Consider the following 15,387-nt stretch of genomic DNA (forward strand, 5'->3'; position numbering starts at 1 on the left):
TCAAGAGGGCAAGCAAACTGGCCCAAGGGCTTGAGATGCCTATAAAGACTGACTAACCCTGTCAAAGGTCTTGGAGTAAAATGCATTAATCTAACTAAATCTACCATGACATGATCAAAGAGGCTGAGAGGATCATGTGGCGTTAGCTGAGGGGAGGTGAGTGAAAGCTCACACGTGCAGGCAAATCTGGATAAGGGTGAGACATTGCGAGAGAGAGATAAGAGTCTTAGAGTGGGAGCATTTGCCAAATGGAACAAATCACTCTCTCATGCAGCAGCTCCCAAACAGAAAGCAATACCACCTGCAACAACCTTTAGGCAAAGGTCAAGTCAAGCCCTAACAGCTTGTCAACTGTACTTAATGAGTAAAACGTTTTACACATAATCCCCACCTCATAACTCGCAAAGATAAGTATTATAATTTATATGTAAGAACATATGTGCCCAGGGGCTGTATTTGGGCTCTCAGCAAGTGCCAGTGAAATGTCAGGGTCACGGTGAATCCAGAACCTATCCTGGTAACACAGTGTGTGACACACACACACAGACACACACACACACTCGCACATAAGGTCAAATTAGAGAAGCCAATCCACCTAACAGCACGAGAGGAAACCAAAGAGCCTGGAGGAAACCCATGTGCTGCCTTAAAATAATGTATATAGGTTCGATACTCCTGAAACTGGAATTTTAATCAAATCTTTTTAAATCAAGACACAAGCCAAACCTGCTGCACTCTGATAGTGGTGATAGTATATACTTTCATGAAGGGTGCCAATAAATCTGGAATTGAATGTACAAGCCTTTTTTTTAAATTAAACAATAAGAGTACAGATGAATACAAATTCATACAAATTGTCATACAAATTGTATGAAGAGCAGTAACTGTAACATCATGTCCCTCTTATATACCTGTTGTACAGATTAGGGGTGAACACAGTGCCACTATTTGTATCTATATTTGTTTAGTGTTACAAATATTTACAGGATATCTGTATTCATATTTAAATATTTTTTAAAGTAGATCCTACCACCTTGGATAAAACAGGGCTGAAAAATAAGTCATTTTTCATTCACTAAATTCTAATGTTAAATTTGCAAAACATAGCTGTATTCAACTCCTGAAGCAGACATCCTGTGGAACTGTCTGGCAAACTTTCTATCTTCTATGTAATGTGACTTAGTAAGCAAGCTAACTATGTATTAAAAATAACAATGTCTTTCCCAAATCAGCAAACTGTTCATAGTTGACAACAACAGCCATCTAAAAATAAAATTTTATCAGATTTACTTTGGTTTTTGGGTTTGTTACATTCCGGAAAGATCAGAAAATTTTGCTGGATATGCATCTTGCAGAAGCAGCCACAGTTCTTCTGGAGACTTTGACTGTCACACTTGCTTCTTATTTCTGCAGTGAAACCCAGCAGCCTTCGTTATGTTTTTTTGTCTGAAAAGTGTCTCTTACGTAATCGGTTGTATATATATATATATATATATATATATATATATATATATATATATATATATATATGTATATATACACATCAGTTGTGCCTTCGTCAGTTGATGCTCGTGGACATCCGTTTCCAGTCTTTTTGAATTTGTCCATAAGATTGGCAACAGTGTCATATGTGATATGCTCACCATGTTTCCTGATAAAATCAACCTTGCGGCAGCTTCCCGATCCAGCCATGAGAATGATTTCAATAACTTCTTCTTTTGTCTCTTTCGTCAAAGGCTTTCTTAAAAGCTATCTATCTATCTATCTATATATATATATATATATATATATATATATATATATATATATATATATATAAAAATATATATATATATGCTAAAAAGTGTTAATGTATAGGGACAACCTGTGTGTGTATATATATATATATATATATATATATATATATATATATATATATATATATATATATACACATATATAGCAGGACATCCATATGTCAATGATCAGGATGTTAACTGTTTATGATACCAATAAGCTTTTATGTCTAACTCTACGCAGATGAACTAGCGTAACAATGCTGTGACTGCGGTAGTAATTGAGATAAGCTCGGCGCAGTAAAGAGTTTTGGGACATGACAGTGCAAAGGGGTTGTAGAGAGACCCATACCGCAAATTCCCTAGAGGCTCAGCGTGTTTGCGAGTGTGTGTGTGTGTGTTTGCAATTACAGCGTCTGGACACATGCCGTTTTGTTCACTCTGCGTTACATTTGTTTTTTATGTGTAGGGACACAGTCAAAGGCCGAGCTGATCAGAGTGCCTTGATCCTCAGACGCTAGAGACAGTGCTGGGCTCTTTCTAACCAGTTCAAGGAACACTTCAAAGAGAGCCATTAATGACAAACAGCGAAGGGAAGCATGTCCTGTTTCCATATATTGTGATCTTCGTGTTGAGAAATGGCTAACAGTAGTGAGCGAGGGGGAGAGAAAGAAAGAAAAGAGAAGGCACATCTGCGGCACATTTGGCTCTCCCACGCATGCTGTCAGACTTACCAGCAAACACAAAGGTGTAGCCAAACTCATATCCAAACTCATATAATATTCACAAACATATATATATATATTCCAATCCCTTGGAACTTGGCCCAACCTTACTGCTGATGAGTGGGTTGCATCTTGTGGTGTGACCTCTATATTTCAGCTCTCAAAGTCTTCTTCAAACAGTGGATTGTGATACTTTCACCCCTGCCCTGTGGAGGCTGTTGATGATGTCACTGACTGTTGTTTTTGGGTTTTTCTTCACAGCTCTCACAATGTTTCTATCATCAACTGCTGTTGTTTTCCTTGGCCGACCTGTTCTATGTCTGGTTGTTAGTACACGAGTGGTTTCATTCCAAATTGTTATATTTGCTATGCCCAATGCTTGTGCAATGACTCTGAGTGATTAAGTCTCTTTTCTCAGCTTCAGAAATGGCCTGCTTTTCTCCCGTAGACAGCTCTCTGGCCTTTATTTTGGTTTAACCTTTTTAATAACAAATGCAGTCTTCACAGATGAAACCCAGAGTAGACATTCGAGCTATTCATTGTTTGAACAATCAATCTAACAGGACACACCTAGGCACCAAGAAACACCTGCCAGTCACATGTTCCAATATTTTTGATCATTTGAAAAATGGGTGGGTTCAAACAAAAGGTGCTATGTTCTATGTTGTTTAACACATCTAGATGTAAATATCAGGAAATAAAAGCTGAAATTCTGATCTATGATCTCGTATTCATCTGAGAAGTTCACCCAACCTCCCCCGGTTCCTCATGTTGGGGCAACTTCGATTTTGTGAGTAAAGAGGACTGCAAGCGAGGGAAAGAACGTGACAGAGCGAGCAAAGTGGTTAGAAATGTGAGCTGTTGAGTTTCCTCGGCAAGCAGGCCAGATGCTGATTCAGCACTAGTGATTCACGCTCCACTGGGAATCTGCACTGCTCTGCACGGCTGCAGAGCACAAGGGCCAGATATGCATACACACCACAGCTTTAGTTCCTGCTCACACAACAACCAGCCGAAGAAGCAGACCACTCCTTAACAGACTTGCGAGGATACAAATTCAATTATAATAATGCATTAAAGGTGCAGTTTGAAATGTTTACGTAATTTTAAATATACACTAGAAAAACTGTGTCACCATATTACTGTATTGCAACAAATGTAGCTAGTTTCCCTATTTTAGACTTCTGTTAAATGTTTCCAGCCTGAAAATTAGCTCCACCTCAGGTGGAAAGGAGCTGCTTAGACCAGCCCCTCTATGTCTATGTTTACTATATGTTTAAAGGTGCAGTGGTTAGTCTTTTCATTTTTCTTACTATATACAAATAATGTCTAAACATCTGGACAGCATTTGAAACAATTGTTGAAATAATATGATTTTAAAAAACAAGTTTATCTATGCATGGAAAAAAAGTGCCTGAAAAAAAATCTAGTTGTGTGCTGGACTCTTTGGTTGTGTTCGTCTACTGAATTATAGACACACCCCCAAGGGCCCTGCACTCCACCCCCTAGTTTACTGGACAGAAATGCAAGCTGAATCCAATGCTAAATGGATAACCTGCTTTTCCAAGCTGAACAAAACTGCGGTACACAAAGAGGATGAAGTTTGATGCCTGGATAAGAAACGTTATACCCTGGTAAAAAGTGATCAATCACCGCAGCAGTAAATTTGCCATGTTATCTGCCATGTTAGTATTTCACATGTATATAGCTAGTGAAGTTAAGCTAAGTTGTGAAAAAAATTGATCAGACAGACATTGTTTTGTCATATGATATGACATCGTTAATACCAAGTCTATTCAATTAGCAATACGCAGACCGGATCTGCCCCTTGAGTAAATTTTTACTGGCCCTTTAATTGTTTCCTACTAGCTAACTTGTTGTTGTTTTTTTTTTTAATTGGATGATAATTTTGTATGCATTAGACACATTAATTATTACTATTTGTCCCGTACCATAAGTGCTAATTAAAATTCATGTATGTAACTACATGTGCCCACTTGAATAATTGACCTTTAGTGTGTTCAGGATTTCTCTATGCATTAATTGCAATGCATTATTGCATCGTTCCAAATGTGGCCTTTCACTGACAAGTGTTGTATGAGACATATACAGAGAGGAGACTTCCAGCAAATTTTTTTTATTAGGTCATAAAATGTTTTATTGTTCCTGTTCTTCCTGTTATTTATTCAGATCGTTTCATTCTGTGTGTTTTTTTTATTGATTCAATAGAAATATGAGCAAAATCATTTCCATTTCTTATAATTTCTTTTTCATTGCACGCTATTTTCATCTTCTATTTTGAACATTTGTGGTCAATAATTGGCAAAACTGAAAAGCTGAGTATGCACTGAATCAGAGGACACCGATAGCATAATACATCAGTTATGGTGACCCCTTTGGCCCACAAGGCAGCCACGTTCAGGTCTTATGGAATAAATGGGTTAAAGAAAAGCTGGGTTTGTTGCGTGTTAAATTAATAAATTACTCCAAAATTTCATTTAAGTTTGGATGGTAAGCAATATACTAACTCCCAGCATTAATAATCTACAAGTTCTAGAGAGCTGTTACAGAAATCTAAGAACATACCAGTCAGTAAAATGTGAGCCTGTGGCCTGAGCACTGCAGATTTACCTTAGTCTGTGACAACAGCAGTTCAGTCAGGACCTCAGGGCCCTACAGAGTAAGAACACAGAGTTAAGACACAGTTTCATTTGGCAGAGAAGTGTGGAGGAGCACATATTACAGTCTCTTTGTAGCCTGCAGCTAAAGTCATACACACATACACACACACACACACACACACACAAGAGAAGGTTTAACTACTATGTGGGACTACAACACTGCACCATGAAACCACTAAAACCAAGAGCTAAATCACACAAAATTATGGAACAGAGAAGCAGAGAATTCGCCCTACCCCTTTCTACAGTTCTTTAGTATACAGGCAGATGCATACACACACATTCATGTTCACACACATTTCTCTCTATAGAGCCCAAATCATATTTAGGCTTGTTGTAAACAGGCAAGAGAGAAGGACTGGGAGGAAGGGAAAGAGCAGGAGAGAGAGAGAGAGAGAGAGAGAGAGAGAGAGAGAGAAAGAGCTGATTGTATCAGCTCAGCATGTCTTGGCATCACTTCTCACACTGAAGGCATTGGATGAGGATCGAGTGCAGGTGTTATTATGGTGTCAGGGGCAGGAGCTGGAGTGTGTGTGCTTATGAGGGTGAGTGTGTGTGCAGTGGGGGTGCAACCTTCTTCCTCATTTTTTTGAAATTTCAGCCTTTTTTCTCCTCTCTGCCTCAACTTTTTCCTCCTCAAGATCTTTGTCGTCTCTCTTACATGCACAAGCAAGTCTAGTTTGGCAGGCAACATATGTTGCTCTATTCTAGTCAGTTAATGATTAAGAACACCACACCTGTTCTTTAAACATGCATATTTTAACCAAAATTGTGCCCTGTCACTAAACTCTGTCTCCTGAGTCCTTAAAGTTGAGTTCAGGAGTCAGAGCAGGTCAGCTTAGCAAGTTATCACATGTCGCTTTTCGCCCCTCCTCCACCACGAGCATTGGTGCAGCCTTGAGTGCTGTAGGGCCTGGAGCCCTGGAGCCCTGGAGCCCGTCCAAACCCAATACACGGTTGTGTAAATCTCAAAATAGAGATATAGATCCATGACGGTGACGTAGCATATTAGTCTCATGCTGCAGCCTTTAGATAGAGAGGCCTGCCTGATGTGGCTTCATACATCTTTTAAAATACAAATTGCCAGTATGTGCTTCCTTTTGCACCGAAATGGGCAAACATCGAGCAAAGTGGTCTAGTGAGAGGGAGAGGAGTTCATGGAAAACATAAAAGAGCAGCACAGTAACACAAATAAACTAACCACACAATTAGAGCTAAGCTGTTGGTTTCCTCTCAGTTAAACAAACAGAGAAATCGGCAGTAGAACACACAGATTCTCGATTCCCTTTCTTCAGAGTTTACATGGTAAGTTAAATCTCTTTCCACCTCCTTCTGCATGCACTGAGACCTCTTGGATTGCTTCCTCTGCAATAACACAAATGAGGCCAAGCAGCAGAGTGTGCCCAATTCTCTCTCTCGCTCTCTCTCGCTCTCTCTCTCTCTCTCACTCTCTCTCTCTCACTCACTCTTTGTCTCTTTGAAAACCTACTAAAAAATCTCCTGCACCTCTACATTCTTCCACACAGACTCCTCAGAGAGCAATGTATGTTTTCTAAGTCTAACCCACAAATACTTCTTCACATTAGGAGCTAGATGTGGCCAGCACAGTTCTGAGAAATTCCACCTTTTCTACAACCTACAGATGATTTCAAATCAATCATTGTACTGGAAAGTAGAAATAATATTGGTAGAATTGATTGATAGTTACCAAATACCCAAAGCTTTGGTCTAAAGTGGGTAGTTAATGAACATTGTTAAAGCTGTGGACTTAAGCTCACACTTAAACTAAACCACATCACACCAGAGAAAGGGGACTTCAAGCCTAAAATTAGGACACAAATACAGAAACTATGATGTCATCTTGATTACATGTTTATCCTATGAAGCACTGATTATGGACATAAGCACAGTAGCACAGTGCAGTGACAAGAGGAGAAAAAGCCTAAAATCAATTTCGAAAAAAAAGAAAGCTCTCTGGAAATTCGAGTGATTCAGAAATGGAGGCCATTCATCCAGAGGACAATTCTTTCTAACACTGTGGTGTCAAATTCTTGAATCTAATTAGTGCTGATTAATTTTCTATAACAGCAGCTCTGACATTGCTTCAGAAGACAAATCACATTCATTTATATTAATGTAGTTGTTCTAAAATGCTATTAGTACTATAGTAAGTACTTACACAGGGACTTGTATGGTGGATATTCCCCATAAATAAATCTGTGATGAGATATTTGTTTAGCATTTATGGAAGGAATCTACAGTGTCAGTGCTTTGTAACAGTAAGAGGTAAACCTGTTCCCAGCATGGGAAAGTCTTCAGGACGCAGGACTTTGTGGTTTATCAATAACATGACAAGCTTAAAAAAAAAAAAGAGAGAGAGAGACAGGCTGGTGAGGAATGACTGTTTATCTCTGTTGTAACATAAGTGATAATAGGAACTAACTTGTTTTGCAGACATTCCACAATATTAAATATAACTGTATATGAATAAAAAAGTATCACATTTTTTAATTAATAAAAAATATAATTGTTGGCAAACAATTATTTATGTAGTATAAGAGGAATAAGACATTTCAGGATGTGCTGTTATTGGAAAATAATTAACTTTGGTGTGGTAGAGTAAAATGAAGATGAAATAAGGACAGCATCTCTCCCCTTCAGAAATCTCTCCCTTCAGACCCACATACACACCAGTAAACAAGGTCCATTAATTTCCTCAGCTCTGTGTGAAAGCCAGGAGGTTCTTGGGAGAACAGCCACAATGTTCTCCATGCAGCTTGACACATGGTTATTGTATGTCTGCCCAGCTCACATTGTTCTTTCTTCCACTCTGCAGTTTCTTTTTTACAGGAGACAAGCAAGGCCCTCATCTCATCCTCTTCACAGGTGAACTGCTTTTCCTTCTGTGTTTAGAAAAGACAGAGCTTTAGTTGTTCACCCACCCAAAGTAGCTGAATACAGATTCAGAACAGATCCTTAGTTCTGAATGTGGTCCTCAGTGTATTTATAAGAATATTTCATTACTTGAGATCCACTTAAAGCTTATCTGAATTGTAAATTATATAAATAAAAGTCTAGATATAAAAGTCATATCAGTATGCTTTGTAGATGTATTGATGGATTTATCTAGTATATATTTTATACTACAGCACTGTTGAGTTCTCTATTATGATTGCTCAGACAGTGTTGATCAATTTTCTATAACAGCAGCTCTGACAGTAGTTCTGGCTGCAAGGTTTATATTAAAGTATTCATTCTAATGTGTTATCATTTCTATAGTATACACACGGACTTGCAGTAGCATGACATTCAACAACACTAAATGCAGCTATAAATTGATAAAATGTAAGACATATTGCTCTTTAATGAATAAAAATATTATTAGCATTGGCAAATTGCTGTGGTATAAGAGCAAAACACATTGGGAGGTGCTATTATTGAAAAATAATTAATATCACCCCATAGTTGATTGTTTTCCTATAACAACATGCCTCAGAGTGATTCATCCCTTACTGTTTAACTTCATCCCAAGGAGGCGATAAGTTTTTTTCCTACTAATAATGCGTGGCATGCCCTGTGGCATTAAGGTCTTATTCAAGGACTATGAGCTTTATATTTGATATACAGTACCCTCAACCTTGGGAAAGTACTACATATATTATCACATTAAAAGACCTATAAATCAACCAAAAACAGTAAACTGCAAACAGACAACTTACGTTAGAGCTCAAATAACAGACAATTCTGAGCCAATTCTATGGTTGAGTTGAGACACAACAGACTCAGTTATGGCAATGGCAAAGGTATTGTGGGACAAAAGTGTCCCAAACATAACCATATGTAAAGCTTGTGTGGCATTTTAATGTTAGGCTGATTATGACTGACCCAGCTGTACGTTCTGGTCCATATCATGCCTGAGATGCGGTCTCCCCAATGTTGAGTTGTAATTCACATTCCACAGCGGTAAAAGGTAAAAGTGGTAAATGCGGGCTGGCACTTGGCCATCACTCATTTGCTATGAGGGAGTGTCCTGCAGTGATTGGAACAGAAAAGAAAGAACATGATTCTCACAAAAATGATCGAGCCACTGAGTGTAGTCGCAAACTGATATAGTGATTGAGTTCCATTATTCACTTCTAACCAAGCTTAACAAAACACATCACTTTATCTCTCTGCATGAGCACACACACAACACACACACATGCCTGTTTGTCTTACTATGCTTGTGAGGATCTTTAACTGACATAATTATTATTTTGTCTAATGCTACACCTAAGCCTAACCCTAAACAATAAATCCTGTAGTTTTTGTAAAGCCAAATGTCCCTGCAAGGTCTAAACCGTCAGATATTCCTATCCTTGTGGGGATATTTGGTCTCCTCCAAAGATATAAAAACATGTCTACCACCCTCCCTCCCTCCCTCCCCACACACACACACACACACACACACACACACAGACACACAAGCACACGCACACACAAACACAGTAATTAGCACATTTATTCTTTTTTTGCGCATGCATGTTTTTCTGAAATTCGAAGGCCTACTCTTACTCTCCGAAGGTGTTTTTTTTTCGAGTGGTGCAAAAAGGAGTAAACAGGGCAGGGAGGGAGAGACACTCTGAAGCTGCTTTCTCCCGCCAACCCCCACAGCTCCACCCTCCAACCTCAGCTACAACACACTGTACAAATCACTGCCTACACTGCCCCCTATTGCCAGCATGGGCACACAAGCACTTTTGCCCCACCAGCAAACAAGTCCAGACAAGCCCTAAGTAGTGCGTGTGTGCACACATGATGTGTGGTGTGTGTATGATTTATGTGACATTTAGTGCTTGTGTGCAACATAAAAAAAACTGCAGAAACTTGCTGTACTTCTAAGGCCTTATAATGCTACTCACTTTAGTCAGGCATTTCTATTCTTATTTAATTTGCAGATTTATTATACACAATGTGAGCACAAGGTGTGCTTCTGATACACAGTCTGCTTCTCAATGTATTTAATAAATTCAGAAACTTCAGGTTAAGACACTATTAAAAGATACCCTAGGGGTCCATGACGTATAACTTTTTAAGTGAATATTATTGCTATATCACTATCAAAGTTAGTTATTTTTGTTTTAGTCATTTTTTACTTGTTATTGTTATAAATCTAATTGTATGGTCATGTGACTGTACCTGAATATTAATCTCAGGTTCAATAGTTGAACACAAGTATAAATAATGTTGAGTCTATTTTAATAAAATTAGAAAAGTGCTGTTAATATAATACAAAACATTACAAAGCTACATTTTAATACAGTGTTACAGCTTCCCTGGTTTGGGTTCTGTGGGACAAAAGGGGAGAAATAAAAAGCTTTAAATAAATGAACATTATGTTACATATTTGCCCAATGTGTCTAAAATAAATAATACTCTTTGTGAATTTTTTTTTTTAATGCTGGAAAGGATCCCTGGCTGGAAAAAAAAAAGTTTGAGAACACAGACAAGAAGTGAGTGCCAAGATGCCAAGTGGGTGAAGTGTAGAGTAGTGAAAAGCGAGTTGACTGTTCCTAACTCACATTGTCCCTTTAGTGTGCTGCACAGGAATGTTCTTTTTCGAATGTTTAAAAAGATTAAAATAGCTCTGGACAAAATGTGCACCCAGTCTGGTTGTTGTTCTTTCGCCTGTTTGTTTTCTTTTCTGTCAGAAATGTTTCAGTGTTAAAGGGCAGCACGGTTGCTCACGCATTCGCAGACAAAGTAGCAAATATCATTGCTGAACTTTAAATTATGTCTATGTGAAGACCGGGAAGAGGCAATGCATTTTTTTTCCGTGAGGAATATCACAAGTACTAGATTTAATCTCACAACCTTTCTTTAATGTCTTGATGGAAGCCATGTGTGTTTTTCCAATTCAGATTCCTTAACCCTCTCCTCTCCAGACTGAAGCGTGTCTGAATAAATCCAATGAGTCAAACAGAGAGCTGAATGTCAGCACATTTTGACCAAGCTGACAGAATTCAGAGACTCAGCAGTGTCTTCATGGATTGCGTCCAAGTCTGGTGTAACTTAAGTAGCTCCTCACTATCACTTTGAATGACAGACTATTTTGGAGAAAACTGCTCTGCTGATGAAGGATAGAGGAGAGACAGGGCCTGCACTTTCTCCTCTCGGAACAATGAAAAGCTCCACCCGTCTGTGGAGGAAAAGAAAGACCCTCCCTTATCTTACTGGTTTCAGCAGGTCAGAGTGCTGCAGCCCTCCCTATCCTCCACCTAGCACAGCCCTGCCACGCACTGGCTGAATATCCCAGCTGTGCAGAAAAGCTTCTCAGGCACTCGGAGGACAGACTGTGCAGGGCAGGGCTGGAGCCTGGGGTCGGCCACGGGTGCGGTTATACACCTCTGACACCTCTTAATGAGCACATTCAACTTCTCCATTATCAGGACGAGGGCAGTGCTGCTGGGTCAGATGGTGGGTGTGGACAAGCTACAAACAACACCCAAGAGCAAGGCAAGACCACATGCTACATAAACACACCTCTCTGGCTTACACTAAGGAAAGAAAAAGGGAAGACGATAGTAAATACAGTAGTAAAAAAAAAAAGCCTCTTTTACGTGGTTGCGATGTGCTATTTTGAGAATCATGGTGGAGCTAGTTGAGAATACACACACACACACACACACACAGATCATTGTGAAAGAGCAAACTACAGAGGACAAAATAGTAATTTCAATTAAATATAACAAATAAAACAACACTTTAAAAAACCCACATTACTTAAGGCAGTGTCCATAAAGCTACATGAAACCTAAATAAGCTCTTCTTGACAACTCACAAACCTACATAAACCACAGTGTACATCTGATATGTCAGAGTCACATAATGATGATGATGACGATGGTGAGAAAACATCAGAATTAGACTCAGATTTATGGTAAGAGTAAATGTACAGACCTATGTCATTACAGTGTCATGACAATTACAAGTTTTCATAACAGTCTTGGCAAGCCATGTCACTACATCACAGTTATGTGACAATGAAATAGCAGCACACTGAGATTTAACATTTGAAAGTGGAATCTGGAAATAAGAATTGATGGATAAAGCCATTATTTCAGTTAATGGCTTATAATGATCATGTAACTCTGTAAATACTGCACTTCACTCAAGTCTAACAAAAATCTACCAATAGTGACACTTTAAAACTATTATAGTCATTTCTGAAAATGAATAAATTGCTTAAATGGATGAGTGGCCCATTTTTATTAATTGTTTATTTCAAGCAAAAATTCTACAATTGTCTTATGTCACAAAATTAAACAGGCCGGCAATCCTTAATCCAGTGATTTGATAATTAATAACTCAAGTCCAACTACCAGTTACGCTGCACTTGTGAGTGAAAAAAAATTGCAGTTCAGTAAATATGACAAAAACAAATCTGTGATTTTTACACTAAAAAGTAAACTATTTGAATTTCGTAAACGATCTAAGTTCTGTATTTAATCATTTAATGTAAATACATGGCTAAAACCCAAAGTCTATATAATTAAATTACATTATTATGTTATATATTATATATAGATTTGACATGAACCTACATGAAGTTAAACTTACTTTTTAAAACTGCAAATAGTTGCCAAAATTTAGTACATTTTATTTCTTATATTTTTTCAGTGATTGTTAGTGTTGTATTTTCACCTTCCAGAAGGCTTTGACTAATATTTTAATGTCTTTGACTACCATTGCCTTGTCTTTTTACAATCTGTCCATTTTCTGTGCCCTCTGTAGACTTAGATTCGTGTTCTTGGCTGACAGAAGAGGACCCCAATGTGGTCTTCTGCACACCGTCTGCAAGGTTTGATGTGTTGTGTGTTCTGAGATGTTCTTCTGCTCACAACATTACTCTGAACCAGTCTGGCCATTCTTTTCTGACCAACAAGGCATTTTCTGCCTGCAGACCTGCCGCTCACAGGATGCTTTCTGTTTTTCGTACCATTCTGTGTAAACTCTAGAGACTGTTGTGTGTGAAAATCTCAGGAGATCAGCAGTTTCCGAAATACTCAAACCAGCCCATCTGGCAACAAAAGTATGTTACGGTCAAAGTCCATTACATTTTTGTCCCCATTCTGATATTTGCTGTGAACATTAACTGAAGCTCTTGACCTGTATCTGCATGATTTTTTTTTTTTTTTTTTTTTTTTTTGCATTTTGCTCCTGTCGCATGATTGGCTGATTGGACAATTGAATGAATGTGCAGGTATACAGGTGTTCCTATTAAAGTGGACAATGAGTGCATGTTGGAGGTTATTCGGATACATAAGTACTTTTGATGAGGTCCTGAAGTGCTATCTCTGAGTTTGCTTGCCTCTGTCCACCCAGACATCACATAAGAAAAATTCTGATTGGATCATTTTCCTGCTGGAGTAAACCTTAATGAGATTAGACAATTACTACAAAATGTGCAGAGATTAAGTAAATATTGTGAATAAAGTAAAAGTAAAATAAATGAAATAAAACAATGAAATACATAAAATAATAAAAAAAAATAAAAAATAAAAATTAAATAAATAATATAATATAATATAATATAAATATACAATATAGTAATATATAATAAAATTAGATAAAAAAAATACATATAATAAATAAATTGATATAATATTATAATAAATAATAAAATTAAATTAAAAAAGAAAATAAAATTGCAGACATTCAATTTTTAGTGCCTCAAAAACAATCCCAGAATGAAGGTTAAAAGGGCCTGAGGTTTCCCTTTGCTAGTTTCACAAGTTAGGATGCACATGCAAGGCTTTCCTTAGTCTTGCTAAAGTTTTCATGAGCATCATGCGTAGCTTGTAACATGACTCCCTATTGTTCAGTGCAAGCCTACAAGTGCTGCCTAGTGTCCAGTGAACAATGTGTTACCACAGAACCCAAAGCCACATGTGTCTGTGCTCATCTTCTCTCTTTACCACCTCTCTCCCTCTCCCTCTCCCTCTCTCTCTCTCTCTCTCTCTCTCTCCCTCTTCCTCTCTCTCTCAGATAAATCTGAATGACCCCCTACCCCGTCCCCCAGGTACATGCAAGCGGTTTAGCTCAAACAATACCAACAGAACTTATTGTGATAATTTTATATTATTTTAATCATATTTGTTTAAATGGCAGCTGTTGCTCTTTTGTTACATGTGTGTTTTGTATATTCTGTGACTTATGCACTAAAAATTTACCCTAAGCCTCTCCTCAAGCATTTGTAAATCAGGGGACCCCGTTGATCATGACCCCCCGTTTGGAAAGGGTTTTATAGATTTGTATAAAGGGTTCATATATAGCGCTATAGACTGTCATGTGAGAGCTGTCTGAAATAGTTAAACAAGCCCTTCTGGTACCAACAACCACGCCACAATCAAAGTCACTGAAATCGCTATTTGTACTGTCAACTTTAACTGAAGCTCTTGACCAGTATCTGCATGATTTTATAAAATAAGTAAGTTAAATCACGGTATCATTTATGCATCCTAGAATATGTGTGTATTAAAGCACATTATATTAATATTAAACACAATATATTGAGGAATAAAAAAAAAAAGACACCACCCAGGGGCCTCCTCTGGCCATGACAGGGTCCAAGGCAGTTGCCTATATGGCCTTAAGGATGGACCAGCCCTGGTTATGGCTACAATGTTTTAATTACAAAAATTATGCATTTGAACAGGTTTTGTGTTCTGAAGATTCCAGTGAACAGAATACAGATCACTGAGATCTCTAAACCCCGAATTTAGTGAAGCTTGGATTTAGACAGTCCTGAAGAGGACAACAAGCCAGGCAAGGAGAGAGAAAAGCTGCATCTATATTGAATGCAGAGAACATTCATTACCTGCAGATAGAAAGCAAAAGAAGCAACCAGTGGTCACACTCCTCCATCAGATGCCACTCTGAAAACCCATGTGGTGTTTGAGGCTTCACTTCAAGCTGAACCTCTTCACAGCTACCAGATGGCACGAGCAGCCACATCGGCACTGACGCACAGAAAGCAGACTGCCTCCAGCCCAACGGCAGCTGTGCAAACAAGAAGTATACAAAAATGTGAGCTATGCAAGTCACCCTGGATAAGGTCCCAGCTAGGGAAGAAAAAAAATGTATCAATAAGCAAAACTTATGACAATATGGATAACTGTAATAGAAAAGTGCTGCATATTTTGCTAATGATGCTGGTTGTGTGCA

General features: G+C 38.2%; 1 long non-coding RNA gene across 2 annotated transcripts; it reads right to left on the minus strand.

The window, feature by feature from the left end:
* Window positions 1-6,033: 6,033 nt before the first annotated feature.
* On the minus strand, window positions 6,034-15,172 carry LOC113532316 (uncharacterized). 2 transcript variants are annotated; one of them, XR_003403329.3, is made up of 3 exons: window positions 15,041-15,172; window positions 9,067-9,211; window positions 6,034-8,084 (listed from the first exon to the last, which is right to left on the minus strand). It is a non-coding gene; the product is annotated as an uncharacterized LOC113532316 (long non-coding RNA). The 2 variants fall into 2 exon arrangements; XR_004579877.2 differs by lacking the exon at window positions 15,041-15,172 and adding an exon at window positions 9,736-10,088.
* Between the last annotated feature and the right edge of the window lie 215 nt (window positions 15,173-15,387).

Source organism: Pangasianodon hypophthalmus, chromosome 18, assembly GCF_027358585.1.
Source record: "Pangasianodon hypophthalmus isolate fPanHyp1 chromosome 18, fPanHyp1.pri, whole genome shotgun sequence".
NCBI classification, from domain to species: domain Eukaryota; kingdom Metazoa; phylum Chordata; class Actinopteri; order Siluriformes; family Pangasiidae; genus Pangasianodon; species Pangasianodon hypophthalmus.